Consider the following 14,033-nt stretch of genomic DNA (forward strand, 5'->3'; position numbering starts at 1 on the left):
TCTATCACAACATGATCGATTTGGTTCGATCCGGAGATAGCCACGTAGCTTGATGAATCTTTTTATGCTTGAACCTAGTACTGCATACTACCATGTTTCAGGCCTCGGCGAAGTCGATCAGCCTCAGTCCGTTGTCGGACGTTTCGTCGTGGAGACTGAATTAAATTTCAATTTCATCCGACTTTACTTGTGTTCATATTAAATGTATGTACATACATGTTTCACATTTGTGCTGTTAGCGTAGGCGACATATTGGAAAACAATGCTTAATCTAATCTTGCTGTTAACCTGTGACATGTTTTTGAAGTTGATGTTTGATTTCTATTTGTCAGACTGTCGATTTTACTGCTTCTAGAGTGCATTAAAGGGGACCGATTCGCTTCGATTGTCCGTATTGAGAATTTGATTTCTCTATTCCATTGTTTTATTAGTACAAATTCACATAAAAGGTGTAAACACATGAATTTGAATACATACATACATACACACATACAAATGTAATCGCAAACGATTCTACGCGATGGCCTTCGACGCCCATAACGAAAATAATTGTATTTAAATTTTTCGCTACCCCAGCTTTTTTTGTGTTTTTGTTTAGTAACCCAGTGGGAAAATGGGAATGCATTACCTTTTTCTACCAAGAAAAGATTAACAACTACGGTAGAACGAAAAGATGCATCTCAATGTGAGCAAGCGGTTGTTGTTTAGTTTTAAAGTCACAAACAAAACAAAAAGTTCGAAAACTAGCTCAAGTATGTTTTTTCCCCGTTATCTCAACAGCTGCTGTAGCCGAATGGATGCGTGTTCGACTGACGTGTTGTTGGTCTCGGATGGTTATAGATTCTATTGACTTTCGAATGGCATTGCTGTGGAGAAACTCTTGCATATTTTCGTGCGTAGGTTATAGGAGTTATCCATTACTTTTTGCATTCCCACACTTCCCACTGGGAATTTTTAAAGTTTTTCTAGTCTTAATCCTGTTTTCTCTTGAAGGTTTTAAAATTTATCTGTCCTTCAAACATATTTTTTCAGGACAAAATTTGTGTCAAAGAGCAGATAAATTTTAAAACCTCTTAATCGTTGAAATTCGTATATATTTGCACTCTGAGCAATCAGGGTATTTTGTGGGCTGGACCCACCTTTAACGGTTCTTTGTCATAAGTCGTTAGTACCTAGCGATAGGTCCGCAGTCATTTATCAATAGTCAATAAACATGAGTCGACGGTTGCTAGTAAAAGGTCAATATTCATTAGTCGTTCGTCATAATAAATTAATCACACGACAGTAACAAAAGTAGTTCTTGACCTATGTAAATATGGAATAAGGAGAATTTAAGACCTCAGCTCCTACTAGCATTGCGATGATATCGCACGCTTAATAATATAGAGATGTAACTCAAAATTTACGTTTTTGGAGATTTCATTATGCAATTAATAAGGTTGATAAATAGAATATGTTCAGTTTAACAGATAACCAAAATTCTCAAATATGGCAAAGATATTTGTATTTCCATCTGTCTTTTTGTATACCAACTGTATGAAATGATAAAACTTTGATAGCGATTTCCCACAAAATTGAAATTTTGAAATACTTCAATATTTTATTTTAAATAAGATAGTTTTTTGCACAGTATACAGTAATCCAGATAGACAAAACAAAAAATATAAATATGGTTATTTGACAATTTGTTTGATATTTTTTCACATTTGTCGTTTTCGTTAACCCAGTGAAATCCAATATCAATATTTTCTTATAGTGAAAAATATTTTCAAGTCACATAAAATAAAATAACGAGAAAAACAAAATGTCAAACAAATCACGCGTGTAGCGTAAGTGATTATGACCGGATGCAGTTCCTACTGTATACAGTATACAGTATGTAGTGATTAACAGCATTTTTGTATTATTATTATTTTTTACGAATTTTGCTGTTCAAATTTACATGTCAAATATATCAACAAATATTTATGGGTACTTTTGCACCAGTCGTTGCCTATGGGTTAATGACAAAAAAATCCTATACTTGCACAGTATTCCATGTATTAATTTTCAAATAAGCATCCCACTGGGAAAATAGGTAAGCACCTTACAAGGTAAGCCATGTTTTCTTTCAGTTTTTAGTACCAAAATTGTCATCATGGCCAATGTCATCTACTAGTAAAGCGCAAAATGAACACCTCCGATGACACATTACGTTGTCAGTTGCAAAATAATGTGCAGCCGAAGTTATTTCACAGCACCGAACTACTCCGAGCGACTGCTCTGCATTACACGTAACTTACTTTGTAAAGCGACTCAGAAGTATGTTTGATACCGAATGTACCTTCTAAATTCCTACTTACATAAGGCGGTCACGTCTTTTTTTGTTAAAGTAAAGAAGATTCTTCAGTGACGTGGTAAGAACCGCCGGGTGAAGTGTAATTCGCTCGGAGTAGTGAAATAACTTCAACTGCCCGTTATTTTGCAACTGACAACGTAATGTGTCGGCGGAGGTGTTCATTTTGCGCTTTACTAGTAGATGACATTGATCATGATGACAATTTGGGTACTAAAAACTGAAAGAAAACATGGCTTACCTCGTAAGGCGCTTACCTATTTTCCCAGTGGGATATTGTCAATGGTTGGTTTACTGTATACTGTGGTATTTTGAAAAGAAGAAATTAAGAAATAAAGCTCTGTATCAAGTCGACCTGGAGCAGCACCATTATGGAGGGGCATGTTCGGATCATCACTATGCAGTAGTACATCGAAGGCTGCAAAACACCAGACGACATTGGAGCAGCTATCTATGGTCCCAGGATAATGCTTTTCGTGTCCAGGAGAAAATTCACGAGCATCCTCCAAGCTTAGATCTACGCCATAAGAGATGAACTTACGTTGAGGTTACCGTAATAAGTGTAATAACCTCAATGCCCTTGCTACTGTGGGTGCCAGATCACAAGGGAATACAGAGAAATGAGATGGAGGACGGCTCAGCCGGAATAGGTTCGGCCTAAGCTCAGAAATCATATTGTATGTATGCGATATGCTCCGGAAGAGATTGTAGGTAGATATCTTCAACATTTCTGCTTAGTGTGAAGCTTTTTTCAATGAAAGTTGTTAGGTGGGGCGCCATATCATGTTCCAGATATTTTAAAATAACTCGACTTCAATGCCATATGGTGTTTTTACTTTCAACTACCTTATTTATGTTCCGTATTTAATTTATGTAATTCGGACTTAATACAAAATGAATTTGTCTGTCGATCTTTTATTTAAAAGTATAACAGCAGCATCTTATTTAATAAGTGGATAGGTATTAAAGGGGTGCAAGAATCAACTCATGGATTCATCCCATAACTCAAGTCTAGCGCCGCTGTTGAGTTCAAATCATCGTTAAGCAGTGGTTGGTGGTTTCGTTTGTTTACCCGCTATTGAAAGACAAGAACACACATGTTTTCTTAGTATCTGCATTCAACTGAATTCAACTCAATAGCGGCTCGATAGACTCGAGTTAATTCGTGAGTTGATTTTTGCAACCCCTTAATAGGTATTCATATGTACATAAATTCAATTAAGGTTATTCTTTGGTTAAAACTACAGAGTAAATGATCTAAGTGACCTTCTCTGGTTATGGAAAGTTGAAATTAATGCACTGACATGGCAGTATCTATCCTATCAAGCGCCAAAAAATATTTTGACCTAGCTCGTTCTAAGCTAATTCGATTTGCCGCAAAGTATGCATATAAGTACATATGTACATACATACATACTGACATAAGTATGTATATTGGTTGCAAATTTAATCTTGCCGTACCTTTATATAAATATCCATATATATACTTACATACATATGCACACACACACACACAAGGGCTGTTGGAGTATTCAATCGCATAGCGCATGTGCAGCGCTCAATGCGCTCATCTTTGATTCAACCAACCGAGCCATGTTTCTCTTATTCTTACTTGTTCTGGCGGTTAGCGGCGATCCCGCAGAAGTAACAACTATTACAAATCTGTAATCATTCTTTTTGATTATGGATAGGCTGGATGGATGGCGAGCCGAGTCGTCGCTTTGCTCTTTAGAGCCTTTAAACTGAACTGAACGAAGCCCCGACGGTGTATGGCCAAGTGGAAACATTCACTCAAATATGTTTGGCTGGTCAATGGCAGTGGCTTGCTGCCTATTCTTGACTCAGTAGGTAGGGTCGTTAAGACAAAAAGGTAACTGCAGAAGCCGTTGGCGGTAGCAGCAGCCATAAGAAAAGCGCCAGCACGCCATCGAGATCGTTTCACTTGGCCTATGTTGGCCTTTCAGTGGACGATTTCTGCGGCAGCTTTTTCACCTTTTATGATTTTATTTGCACTTTAATTTTATTTTGTAGCGCGCGTAGCGGAAGGATGGCAAGAAGTTCAAATTATAGTTCGCAACGAAGCAGTTGGTCGCGATTGCCGGTAGGCCCAACATTGTGGGGCAAATAGGCGCAGTGGTATAAATTGAATGTTTTTATTGTAAAAAATTTACTCATACGAATTTCGCTAGTTTGCTTTTAGTATATGTATGTATATGTAAATAAAAACTTAAAAAAATATTGCTCCATAATTTGGAAATGTCATCGGGGTAAATATAAATCCCCTATGATTGTTACATTTTAACAAGTTTTGCTCTTGTTTGTTTGACGTCCATTATTTTTCTATGGTAGTATATCTCATTATCTAAAAAAATAATGCAAGTCAAAATTACCAACTTTCTAAATGATTTATAAAAAATCGACCAATTTCAACAAATGTTCGCCAGAATTTAAAACTTTGTATTTAAAAAAAATTGTCGAACATACTAAAATTTAATTGTCCAAAGAAGTGCTTAAGTATTTAAATGTTTTCTAAAAATTATGATTCAGAAGTTTGAAATTTTGACTAACCTTTTTTGAATTTTCATAATTTTTGTACAAAGTTTGAATTTCCACCTTCCATGGCTTTGCATATCAACAAAAAAAAAAAAACAAAAAAAAAAAATAGCCAAAACTTATAAGTGAAAGTCGCGACTTTAACAAAACTGTTTTTCAAGCAAATTGCTTATACCCGAGCGCACCTATGCACAACATGTACATATCGCACATCGCCTTCAAAAGAGGCACAACTCAAAATTTGGCATTTTTGAAATTATGCGCTAAAAATGTATACAGAGCTTTTATTTACCTTTCAGCAAAAGCTGGAGTAATATTTTGTTATAATTTGTTAAAAAAAAAACAACGAAATAAAGTCTCACTTGCACATATGATGGAGTTTTACTTGCGTACATAGTACATGCATAAGCACATAAATTCATACTATTAAAATGTTGAAATCTGTTTTAGGAGACGCCACTTTTAGCTCCTCTCGACGAACCAAAATCACGACCGGGGCATAGTTAAGCGCATAAAAATATGTTCAACAATTGCGCTGGCTTGGATGACGACGCTTCGGTGAGAAGACTCCGTACCGATGGGAAGCCAACGAGCGGATTCTCCCACAAACCAAATTGAACGACCAACTGGCGCAAATCTGCAAAGGAGAGAGGAAACTGCCGAAGTTTTTTGGTCTCGGCCCAAACCGACAAACGGTCCTATTGCCAAATAAGAAGAAGTTCCGCTTTGTACATATGTACATTTTTTTTCTAACAAATCTTAAGGAAACGCATCTCTTACAGTATTATTTTTCTAAAAACTGTTGACTAAGCATACCTAACTAACTAGTCAAACTCTAACCAAATTGGAACATACGGGCAGGTTCTGCAATTCTCTTCCGAGTGAATTTCAACCAAAGTCTCTAACGTTAGAGAAATATTTTATAGTGTAGCTCTTGAATCGAAAATCAGGTTAGAAATCGATTAGAGAATGACTAGAAAAACACTAGACATTAGAAAGCAATTAGAATTAAACGTTAGAATACGATGAGATATCTAACCTCTTTCTCGATATTCAGAACTAAGTCTCCTTTTTTTAGATAGTGCGACAGTTGCCGACAGTTTATCTAATCGTCTTCTAACCTTCTACCTTAGAGAAACATATTATTATTCGAATTGTTTTCTAATTGTTCTCCAACCTATGTAAATGTTTGTTGGGTCGGAAGTGAATTGCGGAAGCTGTCTTAAAGTTGCTTTACCTTTTATTACGCAAACATTTTCAAACTAATTTTTTAGTTGAGATTACATACAATTAACTACGCATATGTGTTACCTTTGGCCACGAATTCAACTTGCTACACAGTGCGCTGCATGCACACACATACAGCAGCACTGCGCAGGGGGGGCAAAAATAAACTCTTAACTACTGAAGTAATATTAAGAGCAAAAATGGAGCTGGCTTGCGCCTGCACTGCACTGACACTGCTTGAAAACACTAAAAGCNGCAAAAATAAACTCTTAACTACTGAAGTAATATTAAGAGCAAAAATGAAGCTGGCTTGCGCCTGCACTGCACTGACACTGCTTGAAAACACTAAAAGCAAGTACATTTAGGCTTTCGGGTTTCTTAAGGAATCACTGCCAACAACACAACACATTATAGCCGAGTTGATTGTTTATTGGCAAAAGCGAGGTACATGGCCATAGCCATGGCGGCAGTTCAGCGGTCGAGACACTGACCGATGCCCACAAACAAACCCGACCGCACTTGCAGTGTTGTTACAATTTCAAATGCCAGTAGCAACTGCAACAAGCAACAAGGTAGTGGTGCATGGGCAAGAATTCCACATCTCCACACCAAGAATTCGATGAAGAATGCTTAGCAAAAATAAACACAAATTAAAAGAGAGTTGCACAGAAGTTGGCAAGACGAAGTAGCTAGCTACAACAACATGCAAGAGTACGCAGCGGAAAACAACATGCAACATACAAAATTAAAATCTTCCGGATGCTTTGAACTTGTTTCGGCGCAAGCAAATGAAAAAAAAACAGCGATTGGGTGGCTGAAATAAAAGCTACATACATACATCCATACATAAATACATAAATATTATATGTATGTATTAGAACAGTTGCAATAGCAGCGACGTCAGACAAAACTCGCTAGTGGCAACAGCAGCAAGGAAGGAAGGAAGAGACAGACGTCGCCTCCATTCGAACGCGTTTTTGTACGCCTTGTAAATTACATTCTCTAAATTTTTGTGCCTTGTTCTGGCCATGTTTCGTGGTTGTACCCAACTGCGCGCGCAGCTACGCGTGCGTTCACTCATCTACGTTCGTCGTCCATTTGTCCCATGGTGTCAGATTTGTACAAAGTAGTACATATGTATGTATGTATGTATGTATGTATAAGTATGTCAGAATCGCGACTAAAAAGAATTAGTGCACAAACTCATATCCATCCATACACGCATGTATGAAGGAAGACACATGTAGACATTTGATGGAATGTTTCTTCACTCGATCCAACATCCAACAACAGCCACTGACTGCTCCACTCAACTTCTCCACTTCCGCTTAAAGCGAAAAAATATTTTAAGGTTGATTTTTTTGCTGCGATTTTGCTTGTGACTATTCACAACACTGCAATGCACACAATGCATACATACATACATACATACATACATATGTATGCATATAAATACATAGCCTGCAGAAAAAATTATCAGTTGATAAAAAATAACCCACTTGAAAGTAGTTTTCTGCGGGATTTCTTTAAAATATATAACTTGTAGTTTGCTACAAAAACCTAACTTGAAACTAGTTGAAAAGTAATGCAGCCACAATCGAGAGATAGTTTTCTTTAAAGAAGTTTTTACTTAAATATCTTCAGGCAAATTTTAATTTGAATACACTTTCTTTCTGCCCCTCACAAATTCAAATAAAAGGAAGATCAATCATTTGAAGTTATGTCTGACGGAGTTCGAATATGAGACCACCTACAGCAGAATAACTATGTAAAAAATTAGGAAATGTAATAAAATAAAGTAAATAAACAAGTAACAAAATATTTTGTTTTTCTTATTAATATTTTATTTTCTAAAAGTAGCTAGTTACAAGTTAGTTGACATCTAATGCAGAGCTAATCACTCTTGTCTTGACTATTTCGCAGCCATTACGTTTCGTTACCCAGTAGAAATCGGTTGTATGCATTCATGAAGTATGCAAGCTGTATATGTAAGTGACAAAGTGTGAACAATTCATGAGCGGCCATGAATTTCCAGAAATAAAGTCAAATTCTGGCGAACTGTAAGCGAACGTATCTTGTTGTTGTTTTATAAGCATGATTGCCGTTTTGGTCCAAATGGACCAAATTTGTTTTTTAATTTTTTTTTCGTTTGGTCCATTGGTCCAATGCTTTTTCAAATGGTCCTTTTCACAATGCTTTGGTTAGGTTAGTATCACCCTTTCACTTCATGCAATAGTTTTTAATTTTTTTCTATTTAATTGACGAATTTTGGCAACACCTGCTAAAAGTTTGAATAAGCCACTGATCTTCAAATAGGGCATCGCTAATCATCTGTCAAAGCACGCTGCAAAAAATTCCGCGGTTTCTTGCTAATTTCAATTTAATTTCCCAACTCCACTCAATTTCCCAATGTTATAGAAATTGGTCCATTTTTTACCATTTGGTCGATTTTTTGGACCGGAAAAGAAACTGGAAACGGCAACCGTGGTTATAAGTACATTTCTCTATAAATTTGATTACTATTCAGCATCACAAAATGTTTGTAATATTTTCAGTGTTGTACAAAAAGTTTAGCGAACAGACGTGTTGTGCGATAATATTTTCGGTTCTAGCAGGGCTTTACCTGATATGGATTTGGATATTTTTGCAAGCACTATTATGTGTATTTTTGTATGCCTGTATACTAGTGCTTTTGCTTGTTTGAAACTTTAATGCAGCCATATGCATACAGCATTACATGAATGATAAATAATATCGAACCCTTACCGCCAAAATAGCGTAAGCGACATTTGTTTCAAAAATTTCTTTTTGATGCAGAAATATTCCTAGAACATCTGGATGCATTTCTGCATTAAAAATAAAATTTTGAAACAAATTTCGCTGTTTGGCCGAGCTTCTCCTATTTTGGCGGCTAGGGCTCGATATAATGCTTTTCTTATGAGTCTTAGATTGTATTACTGATTAATATATTGAGCCCTTACCGCCAAAAATCTTGAGCATCTAGATGCTCTAGGAGTATTTCTGCATTAGGCCTCGATTTAATTAGCATTCTAATGTATTCAAAAAGTCCCATAAAATTCACATTAACTCGCATACATTCTGCAAAATTCAATGCCGTGGAAAAAATATGCATTTTCGAATGTGAAAACGGCCTTTTTACTCAATATTTTTTTCGATTCCATGCATTACATTTTCCCACTGGGTTGAGTTCAATGCATTGCATACGCATACATAAATACATATTTATGTACATGAATATGTGTGTGTATATGTGCGTTATACTCACGGTGACCATTCGTACTGATTTTGGTGGGACAGTACCGATTTTGAAAAAAATGTCCCGTTGAATATTTTTTAAATGTAGGAACGAATATTTATATATTTATCTAATATAATATTTACCGATTAAATCCCGATTTTCAGTGTTTTTTTTTTATTAATTTAATAAGAGTCTCCAAAAACATATTGGCGCCTTTCATTCTTTTATAAATTTTTTAAGGTTTTTATAATTAATTGTTAAGTTTTTGAATTTAGTGAAGTTATTAAAAATAATACTAAGTAATTCCCTCAAAAAATCATGGATATGAAAGATATAAGCTGTAGATACAGTGGCGGTAATATAAATAGGGAAGAGGCATTTCAGCTTCTTCGGCTATTCCATTTACGCTTATTCAATGTATATAATTTGTTTATGAAAGTGTAGCTCGTTATCTAACAAGGACCATGTAGGTAAAATTCAAACTTTGTACAAAAGTTATCAAAATTCGACAAAGTTTCATCAAAATTTTGAGCTTTTTAATTCGATTTCTTAGAAACATTCTATGTACTTATGCAGTTTTGTAGCCCATGTATGAAGCCTTTGTATGGAAGAAAAAGTGTGCGAACACAAAATTGCCAAAAATCGACGGTAAGTCCAAGCTACTTCAAACTTACACTTTTTATACTAAAATTTAATGAACTACAAAACTGCATGCAAAAAATTCTAGAAAATCTGATAAAAATTTTGATCAACATTTGGTGAAATTCGTCGAATTTTTATAAATCTCCAAGGTTTGAAATTTTGATTTATATGTTTTTGTTTTTAGATAGTAAGTTATATTTTCATAATAAATAAAAAATAAAATTTCCCTCTTTACATTCTCGCCACCGTATATATGGTGTGTATCAATTTTTGCGATTAAAGTTATTTTCTCTTTGTTTTGTTTTAAATAAAACTGTATTAAAAGATGTTATGTGTTTTTATTCTAAAAAAAAAATTGTATGTTCGGATTCGATGCTTTAGAGATGTCCCAATTATTGGCCACAGACATCTGGTCACCGTAGTTATACGATATAGAGTAAGCATTTGTGTGCACTTGTTATTACACTTGTTGCACCGATCGTAAAACAAGTTATCTATCTATCTATTTAATATTTATGAGGTGCTCCTTTAGTCAATAATCGTACAAGCGGTCACTTCAGCTTCAATGCCCACACTTCATTCTTCAGCATCACTACGTCTTCCACCTTATTGGTTACATATTTATCTTGGTGATATCTGGGTACCCACCTCATCAGATGTTCAATATTAAATGCTTGTAACTATTAGCTCTGATCCAGTACTCCATGAACTTATAGGATTTTACACGAACTTGCAGGAAAAATGTTCCCGTACTCCGAAATCCTCCAAAATCCTGTAAATGAGAGCGACTTTTGGAGAGTTGTGTAGAGAATGAAGCTGCAAGATTTTACCCGGACTTTTTCTTCTGGTAAAATCATGAAAAGTGTCAAGCAATAACTGGTTGACGTTTTTACAGGAAAAATGGTTTTTTTGTTCCCGTACTTTTTGCTGTTACTCACTTTTTACTCTCACTTCAGAGAGTAATTTAGCTGTTTGACAGTTTTACAGGATTTTTCACGAAAAGTATTGGATCAGAGCTATTATGTACTTACATATATATACATATGTATGTTTATATGTAGATTACCAAAAAATACAATTTTTCAAGGCAACAAATGCCCACAACCTCTCGCGAAACCATAATGGAAGAACAAAAGACGCACAATTGTTGGTCGTAAATAAAAACATTGGGGATAAGACATACATAGGTAAGTACATAGATAACTATGTACGGGTAGCAGTATTTTCATTTCGCGGCTTTTCCTACCGAATATCGGTTGGTTTTGATCACATCTTGAAATCAGAAGACCTCATATTTACACGCATAGAAATGTGGACATTTCGATGGTTCTCTGCAATAACGATACATTCCAATATTAAAAAGACAAAATACCATGTTACTGTTAACTGACTCATGTCTCAAATCTTTGTCTAATCCTTTCTAAAGGAAGTATAGATCACTACAGTAAGTAGTAACGATTAGTCAAGGATTAGAGAGATGAGCCACTTAACACTAGCAAGTTTTTGAATTTTGAGTTGTGTCGTTATTTTAGAGGACCATCGATATTTACTTAGTTTTCGATTGTCGTAGCCCAGTACGAAAATGTGTAGAATATATTGTTTTTAATGAGACTTGTATAGAAAAGAATAATTTCGCCATAACGTGGTGTGTTCCTCGATTTATAAGATAAGATAAGATTTTCTTGAACGCAAAAACTTGGAACAAATCACTATTGACAGCGGCATTTAACAATTAATCGCTCAGAAATGCCGCTCGCGCACCCTCGTACCTTGTTTGCGTGTGCCTTGATGTGTCCAGCCAAAAAATGGGTCATATTGAGCTGGTATTTAAGTATGCCAAGAAAATTTCCATTAATCGATAAGCTAAATATTTGTCGGGGTTTCGTAAAGTCAAACCACGTTCCGCTAGAAATTATATGACAACATATAGGTCGATCTCCCACTCAGCCATCGATATAACATACCAGCATGCTGGGACAATATTTATTTCTTTACAAAAGAGGTCCGGAAAAGATCGAAATCAATAGAGCCGAAATTTCATAGTTTTTCTACCATTTTGTTGAACTTTTTTTTTTTTTTTTTAATTCACAACTGCAATATTGTGAACTTTAATTTTGAACAAACACGACTTTTTCTCATAAAATGCAAGAAATTTCCGCCAAAATACTTTGTACTTGAAAAATGGATCTAATTTCACCTAGGACGTGAACCGGATGAAAAATTTGGTCGGTTCGGTTCAGCGGTTCGAACCGTTTTTGCACTTATGGTTTGGTTCGTTTGAACCGGGGTTTCGGTTCGGTTCAACGGTTCGGAAATAATAAAAAAAAATAACGCGCAAGTGTATGCGTCAAGTGTCAAGTGCAACAACCCGCAAGGGTGAGTGTCAAGTGTCTGTCAAATGAGATCGGTTGCCCTAACATTTGATATTGCCACATGGTAAACAAACATGGTATGTATTACCATATTTAACAAAAATAAAAAGGGGGTAAATTTGTCTATTGAAAATTTGATGACGGACGAACTTTTAAACCTTTATAAAAAGTGGTTCGGTTTTCGGTTCGGATCAAACACTTGTGGACAATTTCGGTTCGGTTAATGATTCACTTAGTTTATAGAAAAAGCGGCTTTCCGGCTCAAAACCGGTTCGCGTCCCTGAATTTCACCATTCACGACACCAGCATGCTGGTACAATCAAAAAAATATCAAAATACCACAAGAACATGCACGGTCAATCGGCTGGCACCAACACTTGATGGCGCCAACATGCTGGTATCATTTATTTGCCCTTTTAGTTAAGTTATATTTTTAGAAATTTAATTTGAAGGCGTGCGTGCTCATCCTGAAGTATTTTTGTTTGGTATTTACTGGCCTTTTAGCCAGAGTCGGTGGTTCGAATCCCAGTGAACTCGATGAAGAAAACTAATTAGACGATGTGGTGATCTCCGAAATGGAAATTATAAGTTCTAACAAAATGTAAATTATTGTTGCTTGTCCACAGAAATAAATTTTCCTATGTAAATTCACAACATTGAATAAGAAAAACCACAGTAATTCGTATGTAGTACAATCGATGTCGTCGATTTGTTTCAAACTTTGGGGCCATAATCTACTTTGAATTTCATGAGACTCTTATTTTCTTTTTTCTGAAAAACGGTTCTGAATCCCGTGGCACGATATCAAAGATTAGGTCGCAAAAACGATATTTAAAATAATTAAAATTTACTTTTATTTAAATGGTCGCCATTTTGAACTAATTACTAGATTTTACCCAAACTAAGCAAAAGAATCTGAGGCTGAATAAATACTTAAATGGCATTTAATCAACGTATTCTTATAGTTTCGAGCGTTTTGATTGCTCCTAGAATATTATATTGACCTCAGAAGAGAACAACTTTTTTCCTATGCGTTATTCTTATGGAAAAAATTAACGCTTCATGCGGCACCTCTTAAAATTATCGTAGAAAGGGAAGATTCATGGAGGGTCATTGCCAGGGAATGGATTTTTTGGACCTAAAAACCTATAAAAAGGGCAAAATAAAATAACGAAATACGCCAGAAAAGGTAAAATAAAATAGCGAAATTGGCAGGAAAAAGCAATAGAAAAAGCACTAAAAAATGTCTACTTTGAATCTTTGGCTATATTTTCCTTTCGAGTTTTTAACTCACAAAACTTTAATCTGTATAGTTGTAGTAACATTGAACCACAAGATGGATTTTGAAGCTTTCTGGCAGCATTTTCATTCGATTTTCCCGAAGAAAAGCCTTGAATGTACTAAAGGTGCGCCGACGTGAGTTGATACAAGTGGCACCCATTTTAAATATGGAACATTTGAAACTTTTAAAACGATTAAAAGTAGAAAAGGCAAAAAAGGCAAATATCTTAAAAAAGGCAAAAAAAAACCGGCAACATCAAAGGTGTATATATAGAATCAGGGAAATCTAAATCGTGGACATTCTTAATCTGATATACTCTATCTCTTTAGCAGAAAAAAGGCAATTTCTATAAAATCCATTCCC

This window comes from Rhagoletis zephyria, unplaced genomic scaffold, assembly GCF_001687245.7.
Source record: "Rhagoletis zephyria isolate East Lansing unplaced genomic scaffold, Rhagoletis_zephyria_1.1 Rzeph_scaffold_01512, whole genome shotgun sequence".
NCBI classification, from domain to species: domain Eukaryota; kingdom Metazoa; phylum Arthropoda; class Insecta; order Diptera; family Tephritidae; genus Rhagoletis; species Rhagoletis zephyria.